The sequence below is a fragment of the Hirundo rustica genome, chromosome 12 (assembly GCF_015227805.2).
Source record: "Hirundo rustica isolate bHirRus1 chromosome 12, bHirRus1.pri.v3, whole genome shotgun sequence".
Taxonomy (NCBI): domain Eukaryota; kingdom Metazoa; phylum Chordata; class Aves; order Passeriformes; family Hirundinidae; genus Hirundo; species Hirundo rustica.
Genome location: NC_053461.1, coordinates 2,013,567 through 2,030,110, shown reverse-complemented (window position 1 = coordinate 2,030,110; position 16,544 = coordinate 2,013,567). Strand labels below are relative to the sequence as shown.

The window sequence follows — 16,544 nt, the reverse complement described above, 5'->3', positions numbered from 1 at the left end:
ACAGAGTACAGCTGTGTAAGACAGGTGAACAGAATTGAAGGAAAAGGAGCACAGCAGGCTGAGGTGTATTGACACTCACAAAAGAGTAAAAGGGCACACACATGTTATGCATGTGAGAAGGGTATAAAAGGTTGTACTGGAGAACGATGAAGTGCTGATGCCTGAAACCATTCTTGGTGTCAGTTATGTGTCCTGTCAGGGTTTGGTAAAAATTTGTTGATCCTCAGAACCAGAGAATATTGCATCTTATATCACATCCATCATTTTCATTGTACGTTCTGATAAATCAGTAATTTATGTTCCTTGCTTAGAGTTACTTAACTTACTTAGCCTTCTGTTTATGCCTCTGACACACTTTTAGGTACTTGTTTTGCCTTTTAGAGCTTATTAGTTGTGGTCTTTCTTTTCTCAACTTGTGTGAAGTTCTGGAAGTTCTTATATCAGAGAACAGTTCTATCTTGCTTAGCATTCCAGTGCTTACTGAGCTCTACTGAGAAAAAGGATCCTCATTCCTTATCCAAAGGGAGGATAACTTCCCACTGAACTTCTTTAATAATATTCTAATTGAACTTTATAACTTCCATAAGCCTGTGAAAATTCTGAAAGCAACACAAAAAGAGAAGTAAAACACCACCAACCAAAGTGTTATCATTTCCATAGCATTTTCAATTTCTTTTATATTCACCCTAGAAGTATTCTAATCAAAACAGAGACATCTTGTATTGTAAACACTGATGATACACTTGATTTTCTTACTTTAATGGGCTACTAAGAACAGCTCACAGACTAAAAGCTGAAAACCGGAACTTAAAAAATTTCTTAGAGTTTCTCCATTTTCATTTGCAGTTTGTTACTTTCTACAGCCTGAATTATACAGACTGACTTTTCCACAAACACCTCAGAAAGAGGCAAGCACATGAAAATATGCTTTTTCAACGATAAAACTGGAGCCTTCCTTTATGGCTTCAGACACAGCAGAAGCCATACCTCATTGCTTTATGAAAGGAGGGGAGAAAAGCACCTACATCATTTTCTGCTCATACATGGAGCCTTCCTAGCTTCAAGAAGATTTACTGTGTGTCTCAACAAAGCAGGAATTGGAGACATGAAGAAGCAATATCTGCCTCAGGACATCAACAATTGCCTACTGCCCTAGAGAAAAAGAGAGAGGAGAGATCCCATCTTCCCACAGAACCAGCTGACAGAGCCATTCTTGTTGAACTTAGAGTGGACAGGTATAGATAGACAACTCTATTTTGAAAGATAAACTTATTTATATTGCTATTTTAATTGGACAGGGAGGAAGGAATACTAATACTCTCAAGTAATAATTCTTTACCCAAGCTGCAGGTGTTGCAGTAGCTAGGACAAAGAAGTCAGAAAGGTCATATCCTCATAAAACCTTCTCTGAGAAAAAAAAAAAAAAATCACCCAGCTTTGTTCAGTCTGGTAGGGACAGACTGTCAACCTGCTATACGCATTTTCCTATAAGAGTCGAGTTTTAAAATCCAAATCAGCTTAGTACTAGGGAAAAAAAAAAACAAAAAAACCAGATGCCCACCTGCTTGGCTCAATATTTTCTTACTTTAAAGAAATGTCTTAAATGTACATAATATAAAATTAACCATTATAATCATGAGTTTATTATTCTGCATTGCAAACAAAGCTGTATTTTATATGGATCCAGAAAATTAAGCATGCATTCTCAGCCGGGGGCAGGAGCACAGGCACTAGACACATTCTCATCAGCCTTGAAAACCGCAGCAAACCTGATGCCATTCAGGCCAAAGTCCCTCCTGATGCCTGTTCCAACTTCAGCTTGCCTTATTTTTCATATTCCTGCCCCCACCTGATCACCTGCACTCTGCAGACAGCAACATCATGGGTTGACACTACCCACGTGGCTGAAGCCTGACAACTCATCTTGTCCCTTCGCTTTCTGTTTTTACAGAAACCTGGAGCATAGGATTCTAATATGATGCTACCAGAAAATCTCACTCAGCTTCGCCTCCAAATCCTTACTTCTACATTTAACATAACTACAAAGTTTCCTTGAAATACTATACACAGTACCCCAATAAGTTCTGATTTTCGCTGGTTACACACTCTTACATGCTGAGGGATTATTTAGGCTTTTAGTGTACCCTCCTGTGGCCTGAATCACCTAGTCAGCAGGAAGTTTGGGTATCAGCCAAATACTTAATAGCTTTGCACGACTACTTGCCAATATTAACACTGAGCCAAGAGCTCAAATATATGTAAAAGTACCAAAAGCTTTAAGAAAATATCTTTAGAGTTAACCTCCCCAAACTATATATGGTGACAGTTAAGTGCAGAAATTATCAATCCAATTCCAAACTGTCTAAAACTGTTTAGTACTATACAGCTCCCCACATATAAACCAAAAGAAGCAAAATATGAAGAAAAGAGGCGATGTAGAACACAATGCTGCTATTTTCTCTGCCAGGACTACACTTTGAGGTATCACAAAAGGAAGGAGATTAACAGAAAAATATCTATTCCATAAAAAGATGTCCTAGCAAACAGTACTGATTTCTTGATTTTGATAACATCTTTTAAATACTCTTATCACAACAAAAACATCTCTGTACACAGATAACCAGGAGCATGTGTGTATTAAAAGTAGTGACTAAGAGTCAAATGTTTTTGGCATTTTCTTTTGATTTACACCTAGGTTTTTAACTGCTTTCATAGTGGCACAGTACAGACTCACAGAAGAGAATATTCTTTTCTGCACATGTTTATTATCTGTGCTGATGTAAAAAAAAAAAAAGCAAGGTAATACAAACTGGATGTAGAGAACCCAAATTTGTTGTAAAGTACCCTTCCCTTCTTCATTAATCTGAGTGAGCAGCCTGGAATGTCTTTTACTAAAAATAAAAAATATAAATACAGCACTCTTCATATGGCATTAGTACAAGACCAGCATTGTTTCCAATTAAAGGATGAAGTACTCTCTTTTTATATGTACCAGGCTGACCCAGTTACTTCTTCTCCCCTACTTTTTTTAATCCAAAAAAGAAAATAATCCATTTCTTTTTGCTACTCAACTATTCCTTCCAAGTCTGAAAAACAAAGTGTATATGACTACTTCAAGAACAGCATTTTCATTTAGGTTCCTTACAGTGTCCTGAATCTGCATTTCTAATGTAAATTTAAGTTTTACTACAGTCCACACAATACATTTCTTTTTACAGATGTTAGTTTAGCCCCTCTCTTGTAGCTTGTTGTAGAAATTGCACATATGTAGTTGTAAATAAAGTTAGCTCCAAAGCCTGTTTGATAATCTTGTCAGCTACTCATGCCCCTGAACTGCCATCAGTACTAAATGGAAAAACTGGCATTTATCACCTCATAGGAACAGTTCACCAGGCCTGCCTTTCATTTCTCTTTCATACTTTCTTCACTTTCAGAAGAAAATATTAAGGCAAAAGTAGGAGTGGCTGCTCAATATGCCATATACAGAATAATGATATATACAGAAAATAAAGTTGTCAGGCATCCCAATGCTGTCAAGGTGCAGTGACAGCAATGAATACTTGTCGTGCAATCAGACAACTCTGCCGATTGAAATATTTGCTCAAAATGCCTTATTAAAAATCTCGACAAGCAAGCAGTTCTGACACCATTATCAGGATTGTCAATTATATTACTCTCAAATGTACTTAAGTGAAGGGTCAACAATACCTTTTTTAACTCTTTCACACAAGTTTCATAGGTTTGAAACAAGCCCAGTGCTCAAGCGATCTGCATTTCTTTCAAAGCATTTTACTCCTTATTACAATATTTGAGACATTGTAATTGTTTAAAACATCATAATAGTTAGAAATAGGCTTTAAATAATATAAGCAGTATTTAAACTCCACCAGCTGACACCTCCTTTACTTACTAACTTTTAAGTTAGGTCTCTTTGCTGCTCAAACTACAGTTCCTAACATTTTATCTCTAACACTTCCATTAAAGTCTTCCATTCCTGCAATCCTGCTTGTGACAAATCGTCCTGGGGTTTCTAAGATGCTTAAGGGAGGTGAGAAATTTCAAATTTGTTTCATTTTATTTTTCTGATGGTGTGTAAAATATTAAAGGCCTGAAAATAGAACATTAAAAAAAAAAAAAAAGCTTCTATAGCCAAGCAAAGGCACAACCATCACATCTAATTTTAATTGTTATGCCAGAGAACACACTGGATCTTTATAAAAAGTTATAGGGCAGCCTATCTGCCAGATCTGGGCAAACACTACCACGTACAGTCCGTACAAGTTACCTGCCTATGCTAAGCATTTCTCACTATCCAGCCCCTTCTGATTTAACTGTCACTCCACAGAAGCAGGGATGTTTAGTGTTACCCCTTGTTGAAAGTACAAAGCACAAGCAGCAACAGCATTATGAAAAGTTGCAGAGGTGCAGGGTAAAACACCTCAGCTTTAACCGCCTGAAGCTCCCACACTCACTGTGTCATTGTTTTGCTGCCCATCTGCTCTCTGCAACTCTTACCATTGGGATTCTATTTTTTATTGATGGGTGGGAGGGTGGATGATGTGAGCCACAAGCAACAAGGGATAGGAACACAAATTCCAAAGCACTGCTTGTCCCTCTTCAGTTTTTCAGCTCTCAGCTTCCCCACACAAGAATGATCTTCCTAGGATGCACAGATATTTCTAAAGACCTGGCAAGCTTTTGGTTTTCCAGAGAAATATTTCCTGACATTTCAGTCCTTGTAGATATAGCAGTGTCTTGTGTGCTAAGTTCAGCATCCTATGCATTATGCCTTCCGTCCTGTAATCGTTAATCACTTGCCTTTTATTCCCTTCTCAATAAGAAGTCTCATTTATCAATGCAAGCCTGCATTTACAAACTCCGGTATTTTGTGGAGGATTATTCCAAGGCACATGGCATACCAGCCAAATAGTACTTTTCATTTAGTAACTATTAAAAAAAAAAACCCTTGATTTTTTTCTTTGGGGAATAATATTAAAATATAAAAGTATGCAACATTCTTCAGGAGTACTTGAAAGTTATGTCTCGTTATTAACAGTTATGCTTTGCTTTTGTCAGCACTTACCTAACTTGAATGACTACATAATTTACCAAAACACAGTTATAGACAGAGACCTTGGAGAAGGCTGAGCTTAAAAACAAGCATGATTTAAGAAAACCTAAAAGTTTTCTAGGAAAAAATCTGGAAGACCAGACTTGTTCTGTCATTCCTATACTGTCAGCATTTATACAAATGCTTTGGAAAAAAAAAAAGGCTCATTCAGCTGGCAATATATATATTAAATGCATATTGAATACTACATTCATTTTAGTAAAATAACCTACGACCTGAAAATAGTGTAAAAGGAAATTGACTGCGTTCATATTAGACCTGTAAATTTGTCTATTTTCACATTAAGTATGCTTAAAATATTATCATATGCAATTAGGTCATACTTTTAATTTTAAGATGCATTTATAACCCAATGTTTTAGAAACCAACAGAGATACTCCCACACAATGGAGTACTTTCAATTAAATTCACTAAGGCTACTCTCATAAATGTTACTAAACACGTGTTTACACATTTGCAAAATGTTATGTTTTTCTTTTTTGCTACAAATCTTCCGTTCTTATTAAAAAGGCAACAAAATAGCCATAGTCAGCTATTAAGGCTACCTGAGCAGCCTCCAGCAATTTCCTAACATACTTAAATACTGAAGTATTTATTTAGCAAGCCTAAATATCCATTCTGCATCTACACTTATTTGATTCTAGAATAGCAATATGCCTACTCAAACTGCAAAAGAAGCATGTTTGTGCATTCAGCTTTGAAACCATCACAATTTAAAAGTCTCTAGAACATCTCTCCTCTGTTCTCTTTGCTCAGATACAAGAGCACGCACATTTCAGTACCATGCCAAAGAAAAACTGGCTGCGCTTCAGCCACATCAGATCAAAGCTGTCCAAGGAACTTACAGGCTCTGTAAGCAGTGCAAGTGATTTAGCAGATTAGCTTTCAATTCTTCATAGAATCAGCATCCTGGAACCATTAGAAGACATTGCACTTCAGGAACTGCCTTTTTATTTATTTATTTATTCCCAAAAGAGTTGAAGAGTTCCCCGAGCACTTGGTGGCTGGCATGTGATTTCAACAACCCAATCTGCCCCCTTTGGGCTCACACCCAGCTAAGCACAATCACACCAGTTCACAAATGCAGTTTATAAGTCCTCACAGGCATCTGACTTAACATTTAAAGTTGATGACAGATGTTATTGTAACTCTTTCCTTAAGGAAAAGCAAATGGTCTGAGCAGATTTCAAATGAGGTCTATAAATGAAAGCTGAGGTACAACACAACTGCCAAGACGCCGCCATCAAAAATAAACTTGCTTTACACAGCAAATTGTCTTCCAGAGAAGCCCCTGAGAGTACCCATTTCTTCCACTTTTATTGGACATAGATCCACGAAAAGAACTGTGCTTTATTTACCAGGTCATGTTTGTCCACTAATCTGAATTGTTCAAAGAACATAAGTGGTAAGAACTGTATTTCAGCAATATGTTTTGCGGAAAAGAATGGACTTCAGGAAACTGTTAAAGTCAAAAGCCTCACCATCACAGAAATAACACTGACCTGTGCAGTTTTATAAATTAAATAATTCAGACACTGCATGTGCCAACAGATAATGAAATATACATAGGTAAGCAGATTACCAGTAAATTAATTTTACTGACCACGAAAAGTGTTTAGATTACAACACCAAAAACTGAAGGGGCATCAGCAAAATTTCTACCAGGACTCAAATCATATTTGACAAAGAAAAATCAGTTCCTGAAAATTCAAGTGCTATGGCCTCCAAGTCTTGCCATGAAAAAATCCAAACATACCAAACAGCATAACCACAACTACAGACTTGTTAAACCTCCATGAGGAATTGGAACGAAGCAACCAAGATGTGTTCTGTAAACCTCTCAATGTATGGAGAAGATTACATCCCATTAGTCAGCATCCTAAGTGATCTAAGTTACTCACCTGGAGGGAAACTGCCCCACACAGCACCAATGCTCTGTGCAAAATGCACTTTTGGACTAAATCCAGAAACAGCAGAGATTTTTGTTATGTTCCTTTCACTTCTGTCAGAATAATTTGCACATTATATTCGACTAAGCAATCTATAGACAATGCTTTCTCTAGTGGCTTCCCAGCCCAGCTCCACAGTACTTCCTGAAACCACAGCACCCCTTTCAGTAATCCTTTTACTCCAGGCAGTGTCCCATGACATTTCTCACATAATGAGATATATTTTGGTATTAAAATCTCTTTGAAAATCTCTCAATTCTTGTAGAATTTAGCTGCTAGATTCTACCTCCGCACTGTGACTTCAGTTAGAGGAATAGGATAACGAGCAGGACAAACAGTGGGAATTATTTAAAAAAAAAAAATCAAAGAGTCTTTGCTGAAAGTGGGGTGTTTTAACCAAATAAAGTACATTGGCCATTAAGGAAGCCACAGTAACTAGTCTGACACACTTCCAGTGAATGCAAGACTGTCTTAGAATGAGTTTTTAAGATTATCTAGAAAGCATGTATTGTCTTTCAAAAAAAACTAATCTTGAAATTTCACAGAAAAGCTCTAGTTTTGCTAAAAATCCCAAACCTTAAAGACACATCTAATCACAACTTGAAACTGACATACACCGCAGATTCTTAGATACATGCCTTCTGCTTTCCTAAAAGCACAGAAATTCCAATGCTACATATCTCAGTCATTATTCTCATTTTACAGTAAAGGGACAACACTGTCCATTGCAAAGTCTAAATTTCTAATATCATGAAGGAATTCCAAGTTTCTGTGAACAGAAATGGTGTAGCTGTAATGGAACCTTAACCAGAGAAGTGCTAAAACATCTTTGCTCCTCCTCTCTCCTTCAGCAGACCCCAGCACCTGACAGACTGTCGCTGAAAGGAGATGTGGTTCCTAATTGTTGCCATTACTTCAAAACAAAGCCTGGCTATTTAAGATATTCCAATGCTGGGAATCTAAAAGCCACTATCACTAAATAAATCATAAAAAACCCTGAAATCAACCGCCAAGAAAGCAACAACTAAATTTAAATTCCACAACGCTAATTCATCGGACACCTACATTTTCTCATAGAACATCGGATAGCCACGCTTAGAACCCTCCTTGGACCTCCAGGACTGGTCAATTGCTGCTTTCCAAGAAAACAGGTTGAGGGTTTGTTTATATCTTACATACAGGCAGCACTTGATTTCAGAAAGACAGTAAAAGATTATTTCTTTCTATAAAATACTTTGCATCTTTAAAAAGTGAGTAAAACCAAAATGCTCCAGAAAAACATTTAACTGATGTTTCTGCTTACATGCCTTTGTATTTTCTTAATGTGAAAGTATCACTCAGGAGAAGCAGCAATACACAGTTAATTTTCAGGATTCAGCTTCGACTATGACCCTCAAAAAGAAACTAAAGTCATTTTACTGTCAAATAGCTCTTACCTTTTGCCAGGATTTAGTAGAAAATATAAGCTAATGTTAGTGTTGCAAAATATAAATAAATTGAGGCAAGCTCATCATTGCTAAGTACATATGAGACTATTCAAAAACTAAGATTTAAATCACAAAAATATTTTAACACAATCCTAAACCAAACAAATATATCACAGATAAGAGGGGTCATATAATAATTTAAAAAAAAAATAAAATAAAAAAAATCAGCATCAGAGTAGTATTTCCTAGGTGGATCTAAGATCCTCCATACATATATATCCCAGGCATTAAAAAGCAAATTAAAAGGATAACAAATGCATCATAGTGGATAAAAATATAATAAACACCCTAAAAGATACAGGTGGGGGAACATATGTTGTCTTCGGAAGTGATACACAGGCTGGTTGCCACACCCTCTTTGAGGGGTGAACAACCCACTCTTTTTTCTTAGTCATCCTTCAAAGGTCAGTAACAACCATCTTTCTAAAGCAAAAGGAAAAAATATCACCTTGAGCATGCTTATACAAGAACACACATGCTGAGTAGATAATTCTCTTACGTATCCCATATTTGACATTCTAAAATGGTCGGATCTGTCCTTTTGGTGTTTGGCTGCTAAGAATACGGCCCACACCTTTCTACAGCCTTCAGAGCAGGCAGGGAATAGCAGGAGGGACTGGCATGGACAGCGAGTCCCACACCACCAGCCACCAGAATTTGACTACCAGTACATTAGAGGAGTTGAAAATCCACACAGGGTAAGAGGTGGCAAGATGGGTCTCCTCCAAATGCTAGCAAACCACAAGAGCACCCAAACAATAAAAAAGAAATTTCTCAGTTCTTAACTGGAAGATCTACTCCACCCCAGATGTGCTCATAAAACACAGCATGGGGTTTCTCATCGTTCAAACGTGTAATTTCAACCTAAACCGGACAGCCATAAACTCCAGGGGCTGCCCTTACCTCAATAAGCCTCTGGAAGAAGAAATTATGGTCCCTTCATTCACGGGATAGAAAACATCTCCTTCCGCCCAGATTCCTCTAGGAAAAGTGAAAATGCTAACTCACACCTTGATGCTTCTGAAAGCCATTTTACACAGAGCTTTCAAACAAAAATAACAGTCGTAAAAATGCTTCCTTTAAGGCACCGAGGAGATCGCTTTCACACACACAGCCCTTTAACACAGTCACCCACGAAGCCAAGGTTTGGGCTTGAAGTTTTTTTCCATCAAGAAACTAAGAAAGCTTTTCCCCACAGAAATTGATTCCTTAAGGGAAGTGTATATACCATTACAGACTCCGCGTGTGCAGAAAAAAAGAGCCTTTTAAATAAGGGCCCTTCTCCTCCTCCTATTCGGGGAACGCACTGCTCGTGAGGGGACTGGGGCTGAGGGGGCTTCGCCTGCTTTGCTGCTGGTGGGGTTTTGATGGCTGGTGTTTCCTCCACCTGAGCTGTGGAGGTGTTTCCTCCACCTGAGCCGCCATCCCCGGCCCTTCCACGGGGAGAGTCCAGGGCACTGCCCCCGTCGGAGGGATTGGCCCGGGGTCCCTGTGGAGACGCGGAGCCCTGACACAGCCGCCTGCGGAGCCGGGCCGGGGAGGCGGCCGCGCTCCCTCAGCCCCCGCTGCCCAGCAGGGAGGTGGGGAGGACAATGCCCGATGTTTCCCCCCGACCGGGGCTGGGAAAGGGCCGCAGAAGAGCTCTCCCCGCGCCCCCAGTCCAGGCTGTGGAGCTCCGCAATTCCCGGGAGAGAGGGAAAAAGGGAGGAGAGCACAGCAGCGCATCTCCAGCATCTCCCCTCAGGGCAGGGCGGCGGGGCTGACATGGGGGATCAGCTCCGTTCTCTGCTCGGCCACAGGGAAACCAAGTGCCAGGGACGAAGAGACCTCGATGCAGGGGAACCTCCCTCCCTTCCCCGCCCTCCGAGGAGGGGGAGCCGGAGCGGGGCCTGCGCCCGGCGCGGCTGCCAGCAAGGGGCCGCGTTCGAGGCGGCCGCCCTGGACACGCGTGTGGGGCTGGGGGCACGAGGATGGAAATAAAAACAAATCTCGAACGGACAATAGCTAAGTGAAACCACTGATTTAAGAAAGCCGACCAGAAAACTAACCCTGGCAAGTGGGGTTTGCCCTCCCCTTGGCTGCACTTATTGGCCACGCTCGTGTGCAACGAGCTCGTATCTGCCAATGCCAGTGGTCGGCCGGTGTGTCCATCACCAGGGAAAGAGAAATTCGCCGCTAAGGGAGTAGATTCCCATCCATCCATCACAAGGCTTAGCAGGTAGCCGCCTAGAAATCAATTACACACTAAAAAAAAAAAAAAAAAAAAAAAAAAAATCCTTCTCCATTAAATTACTACTGTAGTGCTCCCAGAAAAATATGTATGTATCCTTGGTGAACATAGGCGTGGATTTCATCACATGCATCACGTCCATCGCTTATCCAGCCTAAAATGATTTTTTTCTTTAAAAATAAAATTAAAACAAGCATCATAAATAAGGGAGCCCAGTCAGTATTCATGAATTATATAAGTGAAAAATAATATCCTGTTAGTATCTGTTTCCATTTGCCAGACACAAGGAGGAAACAAATCTCTCACCTTTTTCTTGACATGGTTTTTAAAACACCAAACATTATCCATTATTTAGGTATAAAGCTAAGAATTTCCAAAGCTCATCAAATCTATTCTAAAAAACTTTAACAATAATAACATTTTTAAACATTACGCACAAAAAGGAGGAAAAAAAAAATAGTGTCCTCTGGCTGCTTTCAATAGAAATTGCAAGCGAGATTTCTGGTTGACGATTCTATAGGGAGAGGCACTCGGTTACCAGAATAAGATGTGCACTTGGTCCCATTTGTTATAATGTATTTCCAAAGCAATATAAAAAACCTATTCTGCAAATTCATCACCAGATTCAGCTACCAGACAGTTGTAAAAAGCGATACACGGCATTTCCTTAATCGCAGTAAATTCACAGTCACGTATTCCAGCCATATTCTTGTTTAAGCTTCTCACCTTTCAAATCAGTGCATCTGCCTTTCGTCCTCACGCGGATTTTACAACATCACGTTTAGCCGGCATCCCATTCGCGCGGAGGAAAGAGGCGGCAGGCACGGCCGGAGCCGCTGGATACCTGCGAGGGGGCGAGGAGAAGAAACCCGCTGCAGTCGGGGGATGCTCGTGCGCCCCTGCCCCTCGGCGAGGCTCCCTCAGTCAGCTGCGAGCCCGGCCGCCCGGGTTGCCGGTCCCTGACTCAACATTCCCAGCATTCCCGAGGAGCCGGGGCTCCAGCGGCGCGGCTCGGAGCCGCCGGGGGCGGCAGCAGCAGCCGCACACGCACCGCAGCCCGCGATTCCTGCGAGCCTCTGCCTCTGGCCGTTCCCCGCCGGCCCGCGGGTCCCAGTCCCCGCGCAGAGAGTGCGCTACGCGTTGTGGAGCAGCCTAAAAATACACCTGTGTCTGCGCAAAACCGCAGAGGCTAAACTGCTCTCTCGCCCCTCTTCGCCAAAGGCAGGTGTTTCAGTATGCGATGTCTAAAAATCCATTGCTCTATCATGCATTTATAGAAACAGGGGGGGAAAAAAATCTGAATCTGTGCTTTGGGTTAAGTGTAAAAGAAGTTAAGATGACGTCCATATTTATTGGTATTTTTTTCAAAAGACATATGCAGGGAGGAAAACAAAAACCACACATAGAGCAGCTACTATGCAAAGTCTGAAAGCCTTTTTTTGTGACAAAACTGCAAACTGCATTAAAAATTATTCCTGAGATTTTATTGTTTTTTATTAAGGGGAGTGAGAGAAACTTCTGTAAACACCACTGGCTTCTCATCCTAAGAACAGCGGGTTTGTTCCTCTTCTATTTTTCCCTCAATTTTTTTTTTATTTCTAGTTTAATCACTCTGTATATAATTATACGTGATCACCTTCGGTCTTTAGCTTCAATGCACTTTAGACCTACCCTACACAAAATTTCACAAACATATTTTATGTGTCTTCTCTTGATCTCATTGCAGCCACATTGACTTTAAGAACCACTTCAGATCTGAGATTACATTAAGTAGCCTTAATATAATCTCTATTTTATTTCTCTCTTGCCCGCATATGCGCCTATAAAGGCCACTATTAAACACTGAGAAGAACAACTTCTATGGAATTACTGTTAAAAACTATGTCAAATCAAATTGATTTCAACCAATCACATTTAAAACTAGCATAATCCCTTTATTGCTATATCTGCATTGTACAAAGCCCGTTGAAATACTTGGCTGTCACAGGTATTTATTTGGAGATGCTAGAATGCCATTCCTAGCCAGAGCATAGCAGCCTTGTATTTCCCCAAGAAAGGGACACACTCTTACAGTACCCACCTATATATAGCCACAATAGAGGGCAAATTCTTTTTCTGAGTTCAAAGTAATGGAATAACCACGATTAAAATGCAAAATTCAAAAAAAATTTGGAACCCACGTACTTATTTGAAGACATTTCTTTTGAAATAGTTTCAAAACCATGAAATTTACAGGAAGAGAAAAACCACTCCTGGGGAAATTGACAAGATGGGGCACGGTTTTGTATACAAACAATTTCACTTGACCCGAAAAGCAAACAAAGTATTCCCCAAAAGTTCCCAAGTCCGCATCTGTAAGAAAACGGATAAGCACTACCAAACGTGGGTCACCACACGGAATGCTTCAGGGCACAAGAAGTGTCCATTTTCAGCTTAGCCTTTAATTTGGATTCAATGTGAAACTGACCTGACACAACATGGCTAAATGCAATTCTGTCTCAGTACCGTTGATGGTGACAGTACTTTTGTTCTAAGTGGTGTCAGCTGCTGACAGTTCTTTAAACATGTCACACCATTCCTGTCCAAGGAACATCAGGTTCTGCCTTATCTTTTTTGTGACTCATTCACTGGCAAAGACTGAGGCCTTTGTGATAGCCAGCAAAAGCCAGAAGCACCCTGACAGAGGACCAGCCTCTGTCAGCCTAAGAATCTTCTTTCCAAGCAATAATCACTGTGGGAAGACAGAATTGCCATAAAGCCATAAAGCTGCAACAATACTACAATGAATTAAGCTTGCTATTATTCAATAAACTTTATAGCAGAGTTCATCACAGCCCATCTCAGAGCAGCAGACCCTCTGCAGGGGACTGTCAGCATGACCAGCACCAAAGAACTGAATATACCCACCACATACAGAACCATTGGAGAGCTTTGTGGGGGAAAAAAAATATATATATAGCCAAATTGTACTCAAAGAGACTTGTTAAGAAAATATGCAGTTCAAGAGAAGGGGGGAAAAAGTAAACAGAATTCTACAGCTAATCTGCTTACTGTATTAGCAGAAACAGCATGCATGCAGAGAACCTCAGGGTCATATAATCCAAACCCTTCAATAATATTCATTCCTTAAGTTCAAGGCAATGCTAGAATCCAAACCCAAAGGGCAGGATAGTAACAATTGTGTCCTTAAGGCTGACTTCTCTGCAGCTGATGAAGGTTCTCATTTCAGCCTAATCACAGGGCCATCTGCGCTGTCCTTGGTACCATGAAGCAGGTGGGCGCCGTTAGGCACAAAAAGAGCCTATGAGTAAACTACCACTTTTTTTCTTTTGTTTATTGTAAGAGGTTCCCATTAACTACTAGACCTATCTTTTCAGCCAACTGTTAGAGGAAAGCAGTCTGTTGAAGAAATTAAACCCGTTATTTATATCATAAAGTGCCATGTGATGCTATGTTGCACTTGTCAACTGTTTCTATGTTCAAATAGCTTTTTGGCTAGCAGACTTCAGTTTATTTGCTTTCTACCTTAAAAATGCAGGGTCTTCACAGCTCCTTCTGCTTTCACATCAGGAGCTGTAGAAACCCCACTAAAATTAATGGTGCTTTATTTTTTTAATTTCAATTAGCCCAAATTAAGGCCCTAACCAAGTCACTCAATATGAAATATCAATTTTCAAGGGTCTTATTTTCCTCCATCTATGCTATACTGATTTTGGAAACAGAAAAGTACTTATTACAACCATTCTGTTTACTTATTCTAAGTATAAAAAATTCAAAACAGCATAATGTATAATGTTACTTACTGCCTTCAATTCCTGTACACCCCCCTCCATCCTTCCCAATTCTTTCTTCGCTTCCCACCTGTGGTACTAAGACTTTAGTAGCAGCTAGCTCTCTTTCATATTTTGGTTAAGATAGTTGTTATTTAGTGCTTAATTTCTTTAAAAACAGAAATACAAATAGAAGTTTGGTCCTTACTGCATAATTCCTAGCAAGCAACTACAGGTGTGTGCTTTAAATCCCCAGGAAAATGTATTTCAGCTTCAGTCATTGAACCTGGCTCCGCTCTGTTCCTCTGTGCTTCCCTAGTGCGACTCGATTTACACTGGAGGTTACACAACTAAAAAAAAATGTTGCCTTTACCATGACATGGTGATCAGATTTCAAGTAAGCACTTGACCCAAGAGAAACAAAAAGCTCCAAACAAACAACACAATTGAAATAAAACTCAAATTCCTGTTGATTTCAGAATGAGGCCCTATCAGTCTAGTCCACAGAGGGAGTATATTCACCAGTCATTAACTTACAGGCTGTTCTTTCATCTTTATCAGTTCATATATTCACCGACAAATATCTGTCACAGTGAATTACAAAATAATTTCCACTACCCATTAAGATTCTGGTTTTGCTTTCCTCAAGTCACATCACCCCAGACATAGCACCGTGATTTAAAAAGTTATTAGTATAACTTATTTATTATTAATGTTTTTATTACATTACATTATTATATAATTACATGACCCCCATGCTTTCCAAAGGATGGAAAAGTGTTGCTTGAATATACCCGAACACACAAGAGGCCATTGAGGAATTCATTATAATATATTAAAATGCAAAAAACAAACAAGGAAAACGTATCTTTTGCAATTACATAATTTAGCTGTTTATTACATACTGCACAGCCTATTCTGGCTAGAAATACAGCTACTCTGGCAGATGCTGTTAATACCGTAGTTACAAATATATCAAAAATACTAAAATAATTTAACAGCAAAAACACCCATCTCACAGAAGTTTTCCAGCTTCCCCATCTCAAAACAGGGCTATTAATAGGCTTTTGCACTAACTCTACAACACATTAAAAATATTTCTTAAGATAATTCAAACTCCAGAAAGTTCAAACAGTAGGTAGCAAATATACCTTAAACATTGTGAATTAAGTTTAACATTTAAAAATTTATGAATGGCCCTTTATTCTCCTGGGTGAAAACACAGTATTACTGATACCACTATTGTACACATAAATATATACAGTGACTGTTATATAGAAATGCTGCTAAATGAGCACTGACTAATAAACTCTTACATTCTGGTTTGGGGTTTTTTTAAACGCATCAGAGCTAAAGTCAAACCGACTTTTCAGTAAAAAAACAAGCTTTTGAATGGCAACCTCACTCCTGAAAAGTAAATCCAGATACTGAAGCTTTACTTACAAGTGTCAGCATGAGGTATTTCCCCTGAAGGCAGCTGAGGCTCTCCTCCAGTTCCAGAAAACACATCTCCTTCCCTGCTTAGGGTCTCAACCCCTACAGCAAATCTGGGGGGTACAAACAGCAGGATTGTAGAACCGCTTACCCCCAGCCCCTCACCCTTCCCCAGCAGAACTGTGGGGCGGTTAGTTAGTGAGGGAAGCTTTTACTGGCCCTACAACCTCCTCCAACCTCCAACAGCTGAGCTCTGATTGCCTCAATCACATCCACCTGGGGGGAGGGCTGGGGCAGGAACAGAGCCCCCGAGCTGCTTGTCCAGCTGAATAACAGGGAATACAAAACACCTGGCCGGGGCTGGCAGCCCCTGCTCCCACCAAGGTGGGTTATCAGCTAATAACTGACACTGCACAGCAGGTGTGAGCTTCACACGCCTGCTGCGTTTATAACAGGGTGACGTGATGGGCTTCCACCTGTTACTCTCTACAGACACGCTGGACACAATTTCTAGACTGTTCCGAGAGGGTAACACATTTATAA

The 16,544-nt window shown here is 40.0% G+C and overlaps 1 protein-coding gene across 1 annotated transcript in view; it reads right to left on the bottom strand.

Annotated features, from left to right (window-relative positions):
- The window catches only part of ERC2 (ELKS/RAB6-interacting/CAST family member 2), a 425,106-nt gene extending 408,937 nt beyond the window's left edge, over positions 1-16,169 (bottom strand). The window contains exons 1-2 of the mRNA XM_058422224.1: positions 16,011-16,169; positions 11,524-11,641 (exon numbers count right to left, since the gene is read on the bottom strand). The gene's annotated coding sequence lies outside the window, so the exon portion shown is untranslated. The remainder of the gene's footprint in view (positions 1-11,523; positions 11,642-16,010) is intronic.
- Positions 16,170-16,544: the final 375 nt, after the last annotated feature.